Source organism: Microtus pennsylvanicus, chromosome 3 (genome assembly GCF_037038515.1).
Source record: "Microtus pennsylvanicus isolate mMicPen1 chromosome 3, mMicPen1.hap1, whole genome shotgun sequence".
Taxonomy (NCBI): domain Eukaryota; kingdom Metazoa; phylum Chordata; class Mammalia; order Rodentia; family Cricetidae; genus Microtus; species Microtus pennsylvanicus.
In genome coordinates, this window is record NC_134581.1 from 4015891 (window position 1) to 4036681 (window position 20791).

General features: G+C 48.1%; 1 protein-coding gene across 1 annotated transcript in view; it reads right to left on the reverse strand.

Moving 5' to 3' along the window:
* The window catches only part of Myrip (myosin VIIA and Rab interacting protein), a 189117-nt gene extending 168652 nt beyond the window's left edge, over positions 1–20465 (reverse strand). The window contains exon 1 of the mRNA XM_075964134.1: positions 20055–20465. The gene's annotated coding sequence lies outside the window, so the exon portion shown is untranslated. The remainder of the gene's footprint in view (positions 1–20054) is intronic.
* Between the last annotated feature and the right edge of the window lie 326 nt (positions 20466–20791).

Consider the following 20791-nt stretch of genomic DNA (forward strand, 5'->3'; position numbering starts at 1 on the left):
ACTCAGGACTCCTTCCCACAGAGGAAGAGACCGAGATGACTTCATAAGAACAAATAAAGCCAGGGAGAAGTAACAAAGGGAGGAGTGGGCACTCAGACCTGCTGGTTAAGGTGGGTACACAGACACCCCAGGATTAAGATGGGCACACAGATCTGTCTGGGTTAGGGTGGGCACACAGATCTGTCTGGGTTAGGGTGGGCACACAGACCTGCCCGGGTTAGGGTGGCATACAGACCTGCCTGGGTTAGGGTGGGCACACAGACCTGCCTGGGTTAGGGTGGGCACACAGATCTGTCTGGGTTAGGGTGGGCACACAGATCTGTCTGGGTTAGGGTGGGCACACACGCCTGCCTGGGTTAGGGTAGCATACAGACCTGCCTGGGTTAGGGTGGGCACACACACCTGCCTGGGTTAGGGTGGGCACACAGACCTGCCTGGGCTAGGGTGGGCACACAGACCTGCCTGGGTTAGGGTGGGCTCACAGACCTGCCTGGGTTAGGGTGGGCACACAGACCTGCCTGGGTTAGGGTGGGCACACAGACCTGCCTGGGTTAGGGTGGGCACACACACTTGCCTGGGTTAGGGTGGGCACACAGACCTGTCTGGGCTAGGGTGGGCACACAGACCTGCCTGGGTTAGGGTGGGCACACAGACCTGCCTGGGTTAGGGTGGGCACACAGACCTGCCTGGGTTAGGGTGGGCACACAGACCTGTCTGGGTTAGGGTGGGCACACAGACCTGCCTGGGTTAGGGTGGGCACACAGACCTGCCTGGGTTAGGGTGGGCACACAGACCTGCCTGGGCTAGGGTGGGCACACAGACCTGCCTGGGTTAGGGTGGGCTCACAGACCTGCCTGGGTTAGGGTGGGCACACAGACCTGCCTGGGTTAGGGTGGGCACACAGACCTGCCTGGGTTAGGGTGGGCACACAGACCTGCCTGGGTTAGGGTGGGCACACAGACCTGCCTGGGTTAGGGTGGGCACACAGACCTGTCTGGGTTAGGGTGGGCACACAGACCTGTCTGGGCTAGGGTGGGCACACAGACCTGCCTGGGTTAGGGTGGGCACACAGACCTGCCTGGGTTAGGGTGGGCTCACAGACCTGCCTGGGTTAGGGTGGGCACACAGACCTGTCTGGGCTAGGGTGGGCACACAGACCTGCCTGGGTTAGGGTGGGCACACAGACCTGCCTGGGTTAGGGTGGACATGCAGACTTGCCAGGGTTGTTCCCTATCCTACAATTCCCCAACTTCAAAATTTGCATAAATGCTTTTCTCCTTATGATCAACAGACAACCGAATGCTTTGTGAATCAATTCAAACATCTTCCTTTAACTCAGCTGCATATAATTAATCTTAGATTATCATTTCTTCACATATAAAAGGGACTCAAAACCTGACCAATATATTCCCACAAGAATAGCCCCATCAGCACTGACTAACATGGCTGCCACCAGCCACCAGTGGCCATGTGTGAAAACAGTTAGCACTACTGAACTGGACTTTCCTTAGATTATAATTAACTTAAATGCTAAGTAACACCTCGATTCAACTATTAGAAAACACTTTGGGATAGATAGATAGATAGATAGATAGATAGATAGATAGATAGATAGATAGATAGATATAGATAGACAGACAGACAGATAGACAGACAGCTGTACTTTCTCTACTGTGTATCTCATGAAGTCTGGAAACAAACCAAGTAATTCTGATGATAATTTATGCATGGAAAACACACACTAGATTACAAATATTAGTTTAGAACAAGCAGGGGAAATGTGGTATCATTGCTTGTGTTTCTGAAGTTCCAAAGAATAAATGAATATATTATCTTATGAAGAAAATAATTTTTATGTTGACTGAAACTGAAGAAATAAGTAGAACAAGTTTTGGGAGAAAAATCAGAAATCAAGAGCTTGGTTTTCAAAAAGTTGTGCAGCCAGAGGAGACATTGGGTATAAGGTACTCAGGGAGCCAAGAGAGAAGTCTGGTCCAGAAATAGAGGTTTGGGGCCAGCAAGATGCCTCCATGGGTAGATTTGCTTGGCACCAAACCTGATGAGCCAAGTTTGATCCTTAGACCCAAATCATGGAAGGAGACTGACTCCTGCCGTTTAGTATTTAAGTTCATGAGTGCACACATGTACACACAAAGATGAAATAGAAGCCAGTCATGGTATCGCACACCTGTAATCCATCCACAGGTAGCTTAGGGTGCATGGAATCCTATCTCAAAAATACCCCACAAAAATATGGGCTTATTGACAAAAGTGGGTATAGCTACTACTAACACCATGAGGTCTACAGGGGGAAAAAAACAAAGAAAAGGAAAAACAAACAAACAATATATATGTATATACATATATATGTGTGTGTGTATGTATATATATATATACATATGTGTGTGTAACATGAAATAAGAAAGTAAACTGAGAGAGCTTAAAGGTCATAGGTGGTATGAGAAGTTCCTAGATGTGTGTTGAAAGAGGGCCACTTGTTTGTTTCCCGGCTGCCCAGCAGCTCAGAACCAAAAGAATCATACAGAAACTGTATTAATTAATCACTGCTTGGCCTCCATTAATCTGTGCATCACCACGAGGTCGTGGCCTACCAGCAAAGTTTCAGTGCATCTGTCTCTGGTGGCGGCTCCGTGGCTTCTCCTTGACGCCACCTTCCTTCTCCCAGCATTCAGTTTAGTTTTCTCCGCCTACCTCTGCTCTACCCTATCACAGACTCAAAGCAGTTCTGTGTTAGTCAGTGATAATCACAGCACACAGAGGGAAACCCCAGACCAGATGTGTCAGCCAGAGTTGCAGGAGATAGGAAAGAATGGAGAAGCAACATCCAACGAGACAAAGCTAAGAGGCTTCCAGACCATTGATCAGACAACAACTCCAACATCTCATACACTCAGATAATCCTGAGCAGCAGAAACAAAAAAGCAAAGCCATTGTCAAATACGCCCTACTGAGACTCAGAACATCAAAGCCACAGAAGTTACTAAATCAGCTGGAAGAGACAAATCACAGCACAAAGGGAGATGGCTTGGGCAGTGAAGTGCTTGCAAGCATGAGGTCCTGAGTGTGACTTCTCAAACCCACATTAAAATACCAGGCATGGTCATGTGTGCTTATTATCCCAGCGTGAGGAAGTGGGGACAGGAGGATCCTGGGGGGCTCCCTGGTGAGCCAGCCTCACCTGACTGGTTAGCTTCAGGCCAGTGAGAACTCCTGTCTCACAGAAAGTGGACAGTGGAGTTGGATGAAGGCAGAATAATGACATCAATAAATTATACAACATGGAAAAGATGACGATTTAACTTTGACCTAAAATAGAAAACACTGAGGTACAAATTGAACAGGAGGCCAATCACAGTTGAAGTCCTTGAAGTGCTGAAGATAGAAATGAGTTTGATTCAGTTTAGATGTTTCAAGGCTAGCATAGATGCTAAGTCACTGCATAATAAATGTCAAGGAATAGAAAGGGAGTATAAATCTTTTGAGTAAGGAAAGACGACAGAGGACCTGGAGAGAGAGGTAAAACCAACACAAAGGCAGCTGGAGATATTGGCTCTTCTTGCCTAAGGCTTCACTTTCCACAGCTGAAGTTACCTGTGGTCAGCCACAGACTGAAAGCATTAAACGGAAAATTCCAGAAATAAACAATTCATACCGTTAAGCTGCATGCCATCCTAAGAGGCATGATGAAGTCTAACGCATCCCACTCCTTCCCACCTGAGGCATGAATCACTCTTTTGTCCAGAGTCTCCACAATCCCGTGAGTCACTCCTTAGCTGTCTCCGCTCTCAGATCAGCCACTGCAGATCCCGGGGCCTGTGCTCACATGACCCTCACAGTGGCCTGTGGGGTCTCACTCTAATTGGTCTTAATAGTAAAAACCCAGAGTCAGATATTAGGGATCGAAAGCTGAATGATCAGAGAAGCAGAGCAGCCAGCCACTAGTTCTTACCTCTATGAAATCCTCAGACCAAGTATCCTGTCTCTACAGTCCTCTGACTGAATGCCTTGAGCTCCCGTCTCCTCCCACCTTATATTCCTCTCTCTGCCCAGCCATATCCCTTCCCATCTCCACCTCCCTAGTGCTGGGATTAAAGGCGTGTGACTCCCAAGTACTGGTATGAGTCACCACCACCTGACCCTGTTTCTCTTTTAAAACTGATTCAATCTTGTGTTGCCCAGGGTGGCCTTGAACTCACAGAGATCCATCTGCCCCTGTCTCTCTGAGTGCTGAGATTAAAGGTGTGTGCCACCACTGCCTGGCCTCTATGGCTAACTAGTGTGGCTGGCTCCACACTCTGATCTTCAGGCAGGCTTTAGCTGTTACAGCACAATAAAATGTCAGCACAGTGGCCTAAAGCACAAGAGTGATGTAAGGGAGGTGTAAGGACAGATTGCCTCCCCGTGCGGCAGCACCACAGGGAGCATGTGGTGCTATACAAGTGGATTGGTTTTCTCATTGCTATGGTGAAGATATATAATTAAAAAGAAGGGTCAGTTCATTGGCTCAGTCTGCCAGGCAGGGAAGTCATGGCAAGTGCAGCTTGAGACACTGGTCTCTTCGTAACCACAGTCAGGAAGTAGAGAGAGACAAACGCTGATGCTCAGCTTGCTTTCTCCTTTCCCTTCAGTCCTGGGCCCCAGCCCATGGGAGGGTACTGCCCACATCCAGGGTAGATTTCCCTGCCTCAGTCAGACCTTCCTGACAGATACATCCACTCTCATAGACAGACACGCCCAAAGGTTCGTCTAGATGATCTAGAATCCAGTCAAACTACTAACGAAGGTTAAACCAGCACAAATTGATACCCAAACACATCACTATGAATTATAACATTCCTTTCCTGATCCTGGTTATCTCACAACACAAATTCACTTAAGCCACCTGTCAGAGTCCCCAAGTCTTAACAGTCCCAACATTGTTCCAAAGTCCCAAGTCCCTTCTGAGACTCAAGAAGAACTCTACACCATGATGCCTATAAAATCAAAGCACACATGAAAGACTTCTACTATATAACGGCTCAGCGCAAACACACCCATTCATAAAAGGGGGGGGGGGTAAGGAGAGAACAGCAAGAGAAGCCCAAGCTCCAAATCCAGCAGGGCAAACACTGCATCCTGCAGGTCCACCTCTGGAATCTGCAGCTTTGGGGTGGCCCAAGGGTGTCAGAGCCAAGCTGATGTCATGATGAGTCTCAGCATTGATCATTTCGGGTACACTGTAACCAGCAGCCACAATGTAACCAGCAGCCTCCTGCTTCTCTGTCCCCACCAGGTTACTCTGTATCCTCAAACCATGAACCAAAATAAACCTCTCCTCTCTTAAGTCACCTTTGGTTGGGTGTCCTGTTTCAGCAGTGAGAACAGCAACACAAGAAGGCTCAGTGCCAGGTAAGGCTTCAAGCGCAGCAGCAGGTCCCCAGGATGCAGCCTTATAGACTGGGGAGGGGGATCACTGTATGTAGGAAGTGGAACACCCAAGAGAACAAAATAAGAAGATGGTGAGATAAAACCAAATGCATTAGTAAGTAGACACAGCTCACACTTAAACTTGTAGGTTAGGGATAAACAAAACAGCTTCATGCTTTATTGATACCCCAAAAAAGTGAGAGAAAAACATTCAGAGCTCTGCATGATAAAAGTAAGAGAAAAAGACAGGTGGAGAAAATGATAAGGCAAGAAAAACTGCCTCATTAAACACCAACTTTGGTACAAACACGTTATTAGAGATTAAGGGGCTGCACGCAAATTAAACTAAAGCTCACTTAGCTCGTGGCTTTGAGTGTATCCCTCCTCCCTAGGGATGACTGAGGAGGAGAGGGCAGAAAGACTGTGAGAGCCAAAGGTGGGATCACTACAAGGAACCGTGCTTTCTGGTCCCAGTGGGCAGCTGCACCTCTGAACTCATGGTGGTTTGACAGCATACAAGACCTGTGAAAGCCCATGCCAACAAGGAGACAGGATGTGGGCATGAAGTGTCGCCATTGGCTAAGGAGCTACTTGCAATTGCTAGATGCTGAGAGAGTCAGTTTTCTTTAAGGATGTGGTTCCTGGTGGGTTGACCTTGCTCCAGTGGAAGAGCCACACATCCAAGAGTATAAGGGTGGCACAAATTGGACTTGATGGTTTTAAAAATAATATATAAAAAATATATTTAAAAAAAAGAGGACACAAAGTATGGCAGGTAAGAAAAGGAAGGCAGAGCTGGGAGGAGCTGGGGGAAGGGGTGAATATAGCCAAAATACATTGTATGAAATCCTCAAAGAACTAATAAAAATCAGAAAATTAAATAAATAAAAGAAATATGCAAAGCTAAGCTAAAAGAACACAAGGTGAAACTGACCAATGGGGCTCTATAGATTGCTCTGTGACTGACAAATTAAACTGCAAAATCATGGGAAGAAATGGGTATTTGAGCAGCATAAGGGACTAGCGTGAGTGGCAGACAAACAGGAATCTCCACAACATGGGTATAAAACAAATGTCTACAGATTTTAAGAGCCTGGAATTATATAGACTCATTCTCTGTGCATTAAAGTAAAAATGACAAAGTTCTATATTAAAACAGATTCTAAGTTCTAAGTCAAAGAAGAAATCACAATGAAATCTTTAAAGGTTCATGTGTGAACAGTAACTCAGTATCACAGGCCAAAATGTATGGATGCAAACATTGCTAAAGCAATGGCTGAAAACATACAGTTCTCGATGCACACACAAGATAAAAGGGGGGCTGTAAAAGTCAATGCTTTTGTCATCTGATGAGAGTTTTAAAAGCCAGCTGAGCGTGGAGATGCAGGCTAATAAAGTCAGTCCTTAGGAGGGGGATTATCATGAATTCACAGCCAGCCTGGGCTACACAGAAGACTCTGTCTCAAAAAGAAAGACTTAGAGGAAAGGAGGGAGGAGACAGCAAGGTGAGACCAGGGGTTAATGAATAGAATGATACAGTAGAAAAGACAAATAGAAGGAATCTGTGTATCTGTGCCTTTGGTGAAAGGGAGGAGAGCAGAGGAAGGGCCCTGGGCTGGAAAGGGAGGAGGCACGGGCAGAGCCCCCCAATGACATGGGAAGAGGCCCCTACTTCTAAAATCCTACTTTCTGCTGACTCACCGAGGGGGTGTTGCACCCCATCAGTGTCCTGAGCAGGGAGGAACCCACACAGAAAGTAGCCGTATGAGGATGACAAGAGGAAGTCAAGGGTGGGTACCCGGGGCTGCAGAAGGGAGGATTCCCAGCTGGGAGGCATGGAGACCTCCCACAGAACCATGAAGTTAGGAGGGCCATGCTGAGAGAAGGAGATAAACCCCTGCGGCTGTGCTGTGGATCAGTCCAGTACCCAAATCCCTCACGATCAGCACGGCAGCTTGAACAAGAATGTCCCCACAGGCTCATGGATTTGGACACTAGGTCTTTAGTTGGTGGCACTGTTAGGGGAAGTTTAGGAGGTGTGGCCTTGTGGGAGGAAGTGTGCCACCAAGGGGAGGCTTTGAGAGTTGAAAGACTCTCATTTCCTGTTCACTCTAGCTGCTTCATGTTTGTGGATCAAGATGTGAGCTCTTAGCCTGCTGCTCCGGCCACCAGGCCCGCCTGTGGCCATACCTCATCAGTGATGGTGATGGAGTCTTATCCCTCTGGAACCATAGCCCAAACAAACCCTCAGACATAGCTTTTAATCACGGCAGCAGAAAAGTAGCTAATGCAATTAGTAACTCATTTTCCAAAGGAAACGAAATAATGGAACCTCACTTATCTGAAACAGCACCCGCCATGTTTCCCAAGCCTGGAGGAAGATAAGATGCAGCTGGACATGGTGGTTTCCTTGCACAGATCAGGCTATGCAGTCTCAACTAGCCTGACCAGAGGAATCTAAGGAAGGGAGATTTTCTTCTGGCTCACAGTTTAAAGGAATACAGTCATGGTGGCAGAAGTGGGGAGCTGCAGGTCACATGACATAGCAATCAAGAAGCAGCGAGTATGGACGCTGGTGCTCAGCTCACTTTCTCCTTTCGGTTCCATATGGGACCTCAGTTCATGGGACGGTGCTGCCCTCATTTAAAGTCTTTTCACCTTGGCTAACATGATCTAGAAACTCCCTCACAGACACACTCGAGGTTTGCTTCCACGGTAACCCTGCACTCCATCCAGTTGACGGCGGAGACGAACTGCCACAGACCACGTTCAGAAAGAAAGAGTAAAGAGTCTTCGACAACTGTTCCTCCCTAGCTTCGCCCCACAGAACCCCAGCTGCCCACTTCCCTGCCTAGGAAACCACCCTGGATTTACAACAAAAAGGAAATGTTTAAATGAGCTGCCAAGACCCAGTCAAAGGGCACTGCATCCAGACTTTGACAAACAGATATGGCAGACCCCAAGGCTGAGGGCACTGGCGCCCCCTAGGTATCTGTCCTTCTCCAAGCTTGTACACCTTGCATTGTTTCCCAAGAGTCTGCTCAGTGAGACCAAAGTAACAGATGGTTGCGCTCATCACTGGCGGACAGAGCACATCTGTTTGCAGAATACTGCAAATCAGAGCCATAACAAATCAGAGCCATAACGTGACATTCCATAGGGTTGTCTTATCTCTGTGGACGACATATAAATATATATTCAACTCATAATCACGTAGGAAGGATAGCAGTTGAAACATGAGAACAGGGGCTAAGAGATGGCCCAGCCAGTAGAATCCTTGCCATGTAAGCTCACAGACTTGACTTCAGATCCCCAATATCCACGTCACAAAGGTCACGAGAGCACATATATGACCCAGTGCTGGGGAAGTGCGGACAGGCAGAGCCCTGGAGTTCACTGACAAGCCAGCCTCACGGAGGTGAAAGAGATGAGAAGACACTGAGCACTGCCCCTCCACACACACGTGTCCACACTCATTCTTCACACACACACACACACATTCATTCTTCACACACACACACACACACTCATTCTTCACACACACACACACGTGTCCACACTGACTCTTCACATACACACACGTGTCCACACTCATTCTTCACACACACACACTCATTCTTCACACACACACACGTGTCCACACTGACTCTTCACATACACACACGTGTCCACACTCATTCTTCACACACACACACACACACTCATTCTTCACACACACACACACACACACACTCATTCTTAGATTCAAAGCAGTTAGAGTCTCTTCATGAAGCCCCCACCCCATCCTGCTGGCCTCCAGCTGTATGGTGCTGTCTAGTCTCCCTACTGCTAGAGGTGAGCACAGAAACCCTTCTAATAGCAGCACTAATGGCACCTTTGCATTGGTGCTAACACAACTGGGGGGCCTCTAAATTCTCAAAGAAGAGATGAGGGAAAGAAACAGTTAGTGATGCAGTCTACACCTTGGGGAAGGTGAGGAGGGTGGAACCTGGGAGAGCTGCTTTCCTGGGTGTCCCTCAGTGCAGCTCCCCCCTCTCAGAGCACACGCCCGGCCCCCACTGAAGATTCTGCCAGCACCCGGCCACTTAAACTGTTACCTGTTCTCCCAAGCCAAGCTAACACACATGGGATAGGTAAGCAATAAAAGTGATACTTAGACAAACAGCCACTACTGTTAAGACATCAGAACAGGGACTAGGACCTAAGTGCAAAACCCATGTTTTTGCATGTTTCCTCTTAACCGAGGAATGCTCACGGCCGCTGGGAAAGCGGCCGTTTTCAAACCTGTATCCATCTGGACAAAAACAAAGATCACTGGAGAAAGAATGCAGCATTTTTAGAAGCAACCACTGAGTGGGGTCAGAATGGCTTTAATTTCCTCCCTTCTTGGCTCAGCTCTCTAACTCAGGTGTCTTATCTTAATAAATTGGATATTAATTTCAAATACCAGGTCAAATCCCACCTCTCCCACAAACTATCCTATTCAAATAGCCCTGTCTCCCATGAAGCCTGCTCTTTAAGATTCCTGATCAATCAATGCTCTTTGAAATGGGCCAGGAATTGTTTGGAGTTCTACGCATTCATCAGTTCTTGTGAAGTTTCCTACCGATCCAATTCTGTCCTTCTTGAAGACCTTGATTCCACTGAAGAATCAATCCAATGGGAATGGAACAGAAGGAAAAATGCCTTTTTAAAAGTGGAAGCCATTCTCTGGGTGAAACACCCCCCCAAAAAAACATGCAGTAGTAAATATATAATTTTATACTTTAAAAAATACATAATTTGGGCTGGAGAGATGGCTCAGCCGTTAAAGGCTAGGCTCACAACCAAAAATATAAAAATACGTAATTTATCATACTTTATATAATATCAAAATGAATTACTATTAAGTCTAATTCAACTTTAGAAGATTAAGAAAGATATAAAAAAGGAATTTGATAAGATTAAACAAAAATATAATTTTTAAAGCAAGGTCAAATGCTATTGGAAGCACAAAATTTCTTAGCATGTCAAGGCTCCACTCTGAAGCACTCTCCTCAGTCTTTGTAGATCGCAGAACACATCTTTGTGGATCAAAGACAGACCGCGAACTTGGAGGTGGATAACAATACTGCGGCTCCATTATGCTGGAGGTCCAAAATGCTACAAGTAGCATTATCTGTGATATGTTTGGCTTTCTACAAAAATATCCAGAAAAACCTATAACCAACTAAGATGCTAGGAAAAAATAATATAAAAACCAGCACGCGGTGGTTAGCCTCATTGTCAAGGGCAGGATTTAGCACCCCAGGATGCAAACATCAAGGGTGTCTGTGAGGAATTGTCTCCACTGCATTGGCGGAGATGGGGAGAGCCACTCTGAATGTGGGCGGCACCGTCCCATGTGGAGCCCAGAGTGAACAGAGGTAAAGGAGCCGGCAGCAGTATTCACGCCCCACCCACTGGCTGCACGCGCACTGTGACCTGCCATTTTAACTCCTGCCGCCAGGACAGACCAAACTGTGATCCGAAGTGTATCTTTTCTTTCCTTTCTTATGTTGCTTTGGTCAGGTATTTTTGTCACCACGCAAGAAATATAACCAGTGCACACACCGAGTACTATAACTATTCATGGGCAAGAAAGACAACCAGTGCACACACCGATTACTATAACTATTCATGGGCAAGAAGATAACCAGTGCACACACCGATTACTATAACTATTCACGGGCAAGAAAGATAACCAATGCACACACCGAGTACTATAACTATTCATGGGCAAGAAGATAACCAGTGCACACACCGATTACTATAACTATTCACGGGCAAGAAGATAACCAGTGCACACACCGATTACTATAACTATTCATGGGCAAGAAGATAACCAGTGCACACACCAATTACTATAACTATTCATGGGCAAGAAGATAACCAGTGCACACACCGATTACTATAACTATTCATGGGCAAGAAGCAATTGAGAAATGGAATTAGCTGCATGAAGATCTCCCTGGGGAAAAACAATAAAACCCTGTGAGACTGGGGAACAGCCGAGTAAAATGTGATATGCACACAGGACAGAATACACCAATGCAAAGGAAGGAAGCAAATGATCCTGCAACGCAGAAAAACTTCAAAAACATAACCAACTAAAAGAAGCCACATGCAAGATACCATTTTTTGCATTGCAAGATGATCCCAAGTATATGAGAGATGCCGGGGATGGGCAGATATAGAGAGACTGGAACTGGGCTGAAGGTTTCCTATTATCTGGTGTATTGTGTGTAGTGAGGGAGGGCACGGGGAATAACTGATGGTGGGTCTATGATTTCTAATGACACTAGCAAGGGTGCTCCGATGGCACTGAACTAGCAAGGATTCTCTGACGACGGTATTGAACCAGCAAGGATGCTCCGACAGTATTAGCTATTAAACCATGGTGCTCACTGCACGCCCTGACTTTACTTAGAACTTCGAATTATAAATGCTAAGTGAGTGCATGGCGCAGCATGAGAATTACACCTTCATGAGGATGTAATGTGAAAATGATACAAACAACTCTACAGCATCCAATGCAAGTCCCCAGAGCTTCGTGGAGAATGTTACAAAGCTTCATTACCATCTAAAAGGGGCATCTGCTGAGACCCATCAGTCCACGAGTAAGATGCAACAACTGAAAAAGGATGGAAAGTCTGTCTCCCCTCCAGAAACCACAGATTCAAGGATGAAAGACTCCCCTCCAGAAACCACAGATTCAATGGGAACCGTAGCAGGACTTCTCCGGATATCCGAAGACCCTAAAGCTCATGTTTAAGACCAAAGAGGCTGGAATGGATATGAAAGTTTTGAAGAAAACGTCTAAGACGGGGTGATTTATTCCGAGGTTTTGGTAATTACATCCAACAGCATTAACCTAGGAATGCAAGACGAACGGGACAGAACAGAGTCAAGAGACAGATCCAAAAGAAAATCGAACCAACATCAGCTATGGCTGAGACAGCAACGGAGAAGTGAGAAAACAACAAATTACTCATTCCGTGATAACAAGATAGATGGTTTTCATTACGGAAAGCCATCAGACCTCTGCCCAGACAGCGCGGAAATATAAACGTCAGATGAGTCTAAGTGCAGAAAATAAAACCTCCCCGCGCAGAACTCTCAGCAGAGCAGGGCCTTTCCGGTGAAACGAACAGATCCTACAAAGGCTGTGTCCGGGAGCAGGAAGTGTCTGAGCCAATTCTGGCACAGTTGGCCACGGAGGATCAGCTGGGGGAGGGCTCTTTATAAGAAGGCTGAAAGTCTCAGATGACGGACAAAGCATCCGGTATCATCGCCATCTCCAGCGCTGTTGTTATTAAATTACCATTATTAGTCTGGGCGGGGCGCAAAGGAGGCGTCTTAGAGCAAGTGAACCAGGGAGTATGATTCAGAGGTGAAAGTCCCGGCAGACAGGAGTGACAGAAGGTGGGGGAAATAAGATAAACTGTCAGAGCGAGGAGGGCAGTTGCTCCGTGCTGGTCAGATGAAGCAAACCCTAAAAGAGCCACAGCTAAGTACAAGAGAAAACAGGAACTCCCCCCATGGTGTAGTGGAAAGTGAAGTAATCTACAAACCCCACTGGACCTAACCCCACAGAGAGAGGCTGGTCAAGAACACCCTGCTCTCCGGTCTGGGACTACAGATGCTGGACACTCATATGTGACCACAGATCTATCAGGGACATTTACTGCAAATGGTAGAAATCTCCTATTGTCTATCTATGGGTAATATTTAAACCCAAGCAGATCATAGAAGGCTGAATGTAAAATGAGTTAAGAGGGCATAAGTTCAAATCCCCAGAACCCACATAAAACGGCACAGCAGTGAGCATCTGTTGTCCTACAGCAAGACAGCAGAGGTGATGAGAATCACCCAGACCAGCGGTTCTCAACCTTCCTAACGCTGTGACCTTTACTACAGCGCCTCATGTTATTTTTGTTGCTACTTTATAACTGTAATTTTGCTATTGTTATTAATTATAATGTGCAAATCTGTGTTTTCTGATGGTTTTAGGCAACCCTGTGAAAGGGTCATTCGGCCCCAAAGGGGTCATGACCCCACAAGTTGAGAAGCATTGACCTAGAAGGTTACATGCCAGCTAGCCTGGTGAATACAGCTACAAACAGCAAGAGATTCTGCTTCAGGCAATGTGGACTGTGATGGCCAACACGAAAGGCTGTCCTCCGACTTCCATACACACGCTTGGTACGAGCAGGCATGCATCTCTCTCTCTCTCTCTCTCTCTCTCTCTCTCTCTCTCTCTCTCTCTCTCACACACACACACACACACACACACACACACAACATACATCATATATATATATATATATACATACATACAAGTTTTTGCCTTTTTTTAGTTTTCATTTTTTAAATTTTATTGATTTTTATTGAGCTCTACATTTTTTTTTCTACTCCCCTCCCTGCCTCTTCCCTCCCCTTCAACCCTCTCCCAAGGTCCCATGCTTCCAATTTACTCAGGAGATTTTGTCTTTTTCTACTCCCCATGTAGATTAGATCTATGTAAGTCTCTCTTAGGGTCCTCATTGTTGTCTAGGTTCTCTGGGATTGTGATTTGTAGGCTGGTTTTCTTTGCTTTATGTTTTAAAAACACTTATAAGTTAGTAATTGTCTTTCTGGGTCTGGGTTACTGCACTCAAAATGATGTTTTCTAGCTCCATCCATTTGCCTGCAAAATTCAAGGTGCCATTATTTTTTTCTGCTGTGTAGTACTCCATTGTGTAAATGTACCACATTTTCCTTATCCATTCTTTGGTAGAGGGGCATTTAGGTTGTTTCCAGGTTCTGGCTATGGTAAACAATGCTGCTATGAACATAGTTGAGCGCATATCCTTGTGGCATGGTTGGGCATCCTTTGGATATATACCCAAAAGTGGCATTGCTGGGTCTTGAGGAAGGTTGCTTCCTAATTTTCTGAGAAATTGCCACACTGATCATACTGATATCCAAAGGGGCTGTACCAGATTTTTGAGATCCACCTGCCTCTGCCTCCCACGTGCTGGGATTAGAGGCGTGCACCACCACCCATCTAAAAATATTTTATTTTTATTTTATGTGCATTGCTGCTTTGCCTGCATGTATGCCTGTGCTTTTTAAGAATCAACTAATCCACTCACTTGGTCCCCCAGTAGGTGGCGCTGTTTGGGAAAGTTGGAACCTTTAAGACATGGAACCTTGCTGGTGGAGGTGGGTCACTAGGGGCAGGCTTTGGAGGTTTCTACCTGGCCCAACTTCCTTCTTACTTTCTTGGCTTCCAGTGTGATGAAATGTGATCATGTCCTGCTCCAGCCACACACTGCCACACACTGCCACACATACACACACACTGCCACACACACCAGCATTATGGACTCCCTCTCTGGTACCTTAAGCCAAAATAAACTCCCTTTTCCCATATTGCTTTTGGCAATGGTGTTTTATCAAGGCATTAAAGCTAACTAGTAAATTTACAATGGCTAATAAAAAACTCATCTTTTGTTTTTGTTTTTGTTTGTTTGTTTGTTTTTCGAGACAGGGTTTCTCTGTGGCTTTGGAGCCTGTCCTGGAACTAGCTCTGTAGACCAGGCTGGTCTCAAACTCACAGAGATCCGCCTGCCTCTGCCTCCCGAGTGCTGGGATTAAAGGCGTGCGCCACCATCGCCCGGCCTAAAAACCTCATCTTTAGAGGGAAAAAAAAACAGAACCAGGTAAGACAGACTCCCCTGGCAATCGGGGGGGAGGGGTGCTACTGATGGGCATGCTTTTGGTCCCAACACAGCAGATGGCAGGACTCCAACTCCACGTTCTCACACTTCCCTGTGTGAACTTCACACTCACTCAGGAGACCTTTCGATTTCCAATCCCGTGTTTGGGGTTAAGTGGCCCCTACATGTTAAGTCAAAACCAGATGCCAAAGAGGACAAAGAATGACTGGAAGCCCTCGCCACCCTGGAGAAGAGCCCAATTTGTGTAGGAAAGCTGTCTTGGACACTCAGTCCTAGACCTTCAGTCTGCCTCACAGAACACATAAACTTCTAAGGAATGTTTTTCAAGATAGGATTTCTCTGTGTAACTTTAGAGCCTGTCCTGGAACTCACTCTGCAGATCAGGCTGGCCTTGAACTTAGAGAGAGCCGCCTGTCTCTGCCTCCCAAGTGCTTCCGGCAGAGTGCTGAACTTCTGACACTCAGATGCATCTGTAAGCCAGAAGGCATATCCTCCCACCTGGAAAGATGAAGGAGCTGTGGAGTCATCCCCACTGCCTACAAACACTGCTCGCTCTCAGCAACAAGTACCACCGTGTGTGCGTCTTCATTGTCCACACCACGTCATCTGGTACCACAGGGGATACCTCTGGGCCTGTGTGTGAGAGTGTTTCCAGAGAGGCTGAACCGAGGTGGGAGGCCCAACTAAATACGGCGGTACCGTCCCACAGACTGGGAGCCCAGGATAAAGAAAAGGAGGAAGGAAGGAAAGCAGGTTAGTGCCAGCATCCACCTCGCTCTACTTCCTGATGTGAAAACGTGAGACAAGCTGCCTCATATTTCACGGTCCTGCAGCCATACCTCCTCAGCCATGACAGACTGCACCCTCGGACTGTCCTTGCCTCCTTCCTTCCTTTCCTCCTGAAATTGCTTTCATGGGGTATTGTGTCACAGCAGAGAGAACTAATATAGTCACCGAAAGAACACCAAGCTCCAAGCAGCATCTTGTTAAGGTGACGACGAACATTGCCGTGGGCAAGGACAGAGCAGCCCCACTTAGTCCTCTCCATGGCAGACACAGCGTCCTCCCCTCCTCCTGGGAGATGCTGGGAGCGCTGCCCCCAGCAACCCCCTCATTCTCTACAACCCACTCTAGTGAAAGGAGCCACTGGATGGGGAAAGAGAACCTTCCACCTTTGGGGGAATCTGGGGTGACATATAACGTACACACACCTGAGCAGGCCTTCTTTAACACCCCAGAGATGTGCCACCAGAGCCCTACGCAGCTGAGGAAAATGCAGCGTGACCTCAGAGCTCACCTGGGTCCAACTCACAAACCAGCACTGAACCCTCAGAGGGAGTCTGCCCATGAATTGGGTTGTAGGAGGCCAAAAAGGGCCTTCCAACCAGAGAGCAGACAGCAGTATTCAGAGGAACTTTCTGGAGATGTTGGTTGTTGGGTTGTATTTCTGGATTCTTTTCTGAGGGCTCATGGCATTGGGTGCCTGTGTTCTCCAGCCAACATGGAGCTACCATGTGACAACAGCCCCATCCACTCATAAATCAGCCGAAATTTCCTGATCCCGTCCAGCTTTTAACTTCGAGGAATTAAAAATAAGCTCATTCATATTTTTTCACTGATATCATGCAATTTAAGATGTGCACCCTTCAAACTTACTCAGTGGAGAAGCAATTCAGAGGAGTAAATGAAACTCTAGTTATCAATGTCTGCTATATCTGGGGACTAGCTGTCACCCCACTAAAGAACTCATCATCCCAAGATGGTGGGGCTGCCCACTGATTCTCTGCTCAGGTCCTAAGATCAAACTTTTCCTCCTAACTTTCTGCCATAGATAAATGACTCCTAGTTTGAACTCATTATAAAAAGGAAGTTTTAAAAAAAATATTAAGCCAGAGCCAGGTGGTGGTGGTGCACACCTTTAATCCCAGCACTCGGGAGGCAGAGACAGGAGGATCTCTGTGAGTTCAAGACCAGCCTGGTCTACAGAGGCAGTTCCAGGACAGCTAGGGCTGTTTACACAAAGAAATCCTGTCTCGGAAAAAAAAAAAGCCAGACATGGCTCATGCCATTAATCCCAGCACACCAGAGGCTGAGGCAGGAGGATAGCCACAGTTTTGAATTCAGCCTAAACTGTATAGAGAGTTCCATGAACTCTGAGCTATAGGTAAGAAGACACTGTCTTAAAAGGGAGGAATCAAGAAAAAAAAAACCCTGAAAGTCTCATTTTAGCTTGATAGCCAAAAACTTTAATAAAAATGAAATGAACTTTGCCTGGCCAATCTCGATGTTAGTTTGGGGGAGCTAATGCTTTTCATGAGTTCTAGGAAGACTATGGTATTTTTGTTCTTAGTTTGGAAACTAGATACACAGGCGTGGCTAGTCTATGAAAATCCATCAGGTATACACTTTAGTATTTACTTATTGTATTGTATATGCATGTGTGCATACATGCCTGGTGCACATATGTGTACCATGTGCATGCTATGCCTGCAGAATTCCCAGACTGGAGTCAGTTGGTTGTGAGGCAGCACGCAGGCACTGAGAGCTGAACCCTGGTCCTCTGAAAGAGCACAGTGCTCTTAACTGCTCAGCCGTCTCTCAAATTCACAGAACCCCAAATATACACTTTTGAGCTCTACAACTCTTTGCCATTATACTTTAATATATACTTTAATAAAATGTTAAAACAAATTGACCAGGGGCTGATCAACAATACTGCATTGCCTGAACTCAGACATGACCATGTCGGACACAACGAGAACTAAGCAGGGAAATGGAGAAGGGAGGAGGAGGGGGGAGGGGAAGAGGGGGAGAAGGAGGAGGGAGAAGAAGAACCCGGTTTCCTAAAAGGCACTTTTTGGCAAGAGAGAATCCAATTCAACTGAACACCAAAGTCACAGACATGTTTTCTTACCCCACTTAGCCCATCTTACCAACACCCCACCTCATGCCAGGACATGATCTAAAAGACTACTAGTTTAAATTACCAGATGTGGCTAGCAGTTCCTTTCTCAGAGGTGAATAAATTCTGCGCTTCCCTCTCCCACACAGAAAGATTACAATCCAGATCACAAAGAGGATCCTGCGACACACACCATCTCCACAGAGACATGCATGACTAATCACACATGTGAATCGGCACATTCATACACACACACACACACACACACACACACAGAGAGAGAGAGAGAGAGAGAGAGAGAGAGAGAGAGAGAGAGAGAGAGAGAGCGCTTCTTATACCCCTAGAGTCCCCAGCTCCAGAGACACGGAGGCTCCTCCTCCATAGGTGGGGGAGTAATTCAGAAGACACAGCTGACCACATCTAGGCCATGGACACCCACATGAAGATAGAAAGCAGTTTTTGAAGCTCTACCAAAACTAAATGTCTCTAGAAAAAGATATTCTGATCTGCAGACAGGGTCCTGATGTCGCTGTCAAATCTTTGGAGTCACCTCATTTTCCACACCCCTCCCGAGATCCCTGGCAACATCTCCCTTCCACCTGGTGTCTCAACCCCGGTGCATTTTTACATGGTTCCCAAGAGCTTGAGCAAGACTGAATCAGGGTGGTTCCATCTTATGGATAAAGACTAGGAGGCTCAAAAGATGCCTGCCAGTCATCACAGGTCTGTAAGACACCTGTCAATCATCGCAGGATGATAGCAGCCGTGACATCGCTGAGTGTAACGGTTGTAGCTGGAGGTCGTGTGGGAACAGGGTAACGGCAGGACAGGGGAACAACTCTCTCCCCAGCCCAAAATGAGAGAGCAGCCTCTCCAAGATCTGGATCACAGTGACAACACCGAGGGCAGGTGTCCATCTCTCCCTGGGAAAGTCTCGAGAAAATAAACAAAATATATATTAGAGGGTTGGGGGTGGGGCCGACAGAAATGGAGTCCATTTCAAGGAATCTTCTAGGAGCAGATGGGAGATCTTTAGAGAAGGCTGCCTTTTGGCATGCCCGCTTCCCTTCTCTGGCCTTTTCTGGTGTGTGTCTCGAAAGAGTGGCTGGGATACAGGTCCTGCGGACAGGGTTTATTTGGGAGACCGGAAGCCAAACACAGCCTATGAATAAGCGCCGGCGCTCAGCAGAGTCCCCTACTCCGCATTCTGCGGAAACATCAGTCAATTAAGTGACCAGAAGAGGAGGGTGTCTCAGATGCCGCACTTGCGAGGGCTCCCACCACACAAACGCTCACACGGAACGCTCACACGGAAGATAAGCAGAGGTTACCCCCCAAACCTCTGTCGAGACCCTGTGGGTGAACTCGTGATCTCTCCAAGTCTGGTGTCTTTGGAGATGGGGGGGGGGGGTGATAGAAAGAGACCATGATGAAAAGCGACACCGCGCCCAGTACCTTCACCAGCGCACCTCTCCTCAACTGGCAGCCTGGGGGCTGAGCCCAGAAGCAGTCTGCCTTGGGGGTTAATGCTGCACGCCGGCCGTGACCTTCGGAGAGTCCCTAATTAGCCCCATTTTGCTAACATTAGGAGTCTAAAAAGAGTCACGTGGCCTGTGTTGGCCAGCTGCCGGGTGCGCACCGGGTGGTTTGAGGCGCCCGCCAGAGCGCTAGTCTCTTAGCAAGGTGCGCGGTGCACCGCAGCCCGAGCGCTACGTGGCCAGCGCAGAATCGCAGGGGCCAGCTCCCGCCCCGGCAGCCACGGAAAGGGGCGGACATGACTCCGTCCTGGCCAAGTTCAAATCCCCAGCAGCCCCTTAACAGAGGCAGGCTGTCATGATCCGCATCCCGGGTCTGGGACGCGCACCAGGTGCGGGGGACCGCGCGCGCGACATCTTCAGACACCCACCCCAAAAGTTGCCGCAACGTGGCAGGGGAGCATGGCATCCAGCTGCGGGAGCTGAGGGGAGGGCTCTAGGACTCACCCGGGGTGGCCGGCCTGAATCAGGTCCGCGGCGAGGCTCATGGATGGCGGCCAGGCTCAGGGCCACCGCGCCTCGGGTGGCCCCGGGTCACCTGCCGCAGCCCCTAAGGCGCGACCGCGAAGCTGCAGATCCCTGGTGCTCCCGAGCTGGGGCCGCAGCCACAGTGGGAGCCGGGCAGCGCGGACAGGACGAGGGCGCGCGGCGGCGAGGGAGTCGCCCGCTCCAGGCAGCCAGCCAGCGCCAGCCTAAGCCTCTGCGGCCGCCGCCACCTGCGGGCCCCTCTGACCGCCAATCACAGGCGCCCGGGGCGGCGGCGCGTGCGGAGGCGGGGCGGGGGCGCGTGCGGGGCGGCCGGCGGGAGCGACGGCGACACCAGCGCGCCTGCGCCGGGACACCGGCCGCCTACCCCGCGGGTTCCTAGCGAGCTCCCCGGGTGCGCGGGTGGCACGCGCTGGGAAAGGCGGGGCGCATGGGGAAGAGGCGGGGCTGGGGCTGCGCGCACCCGGGGCGCTGCGGGCTGCGGCGCAGTGCGGTGGTCGCAATCGTGAACAACCCACTACACACACACACACATACACACACACACACACACACACACACACACGAGACCTAACTTCGGGTCATCTCTAGAGCTGAAGGCAGGCTTTGCAGCCTTGGAGACTTGCCTGCTGAGGGATGGGTCACCGCAACCTGGGCCTGCCTGGTCCTAGGAACAGCGCGATCTGCTGGCTCCAGTC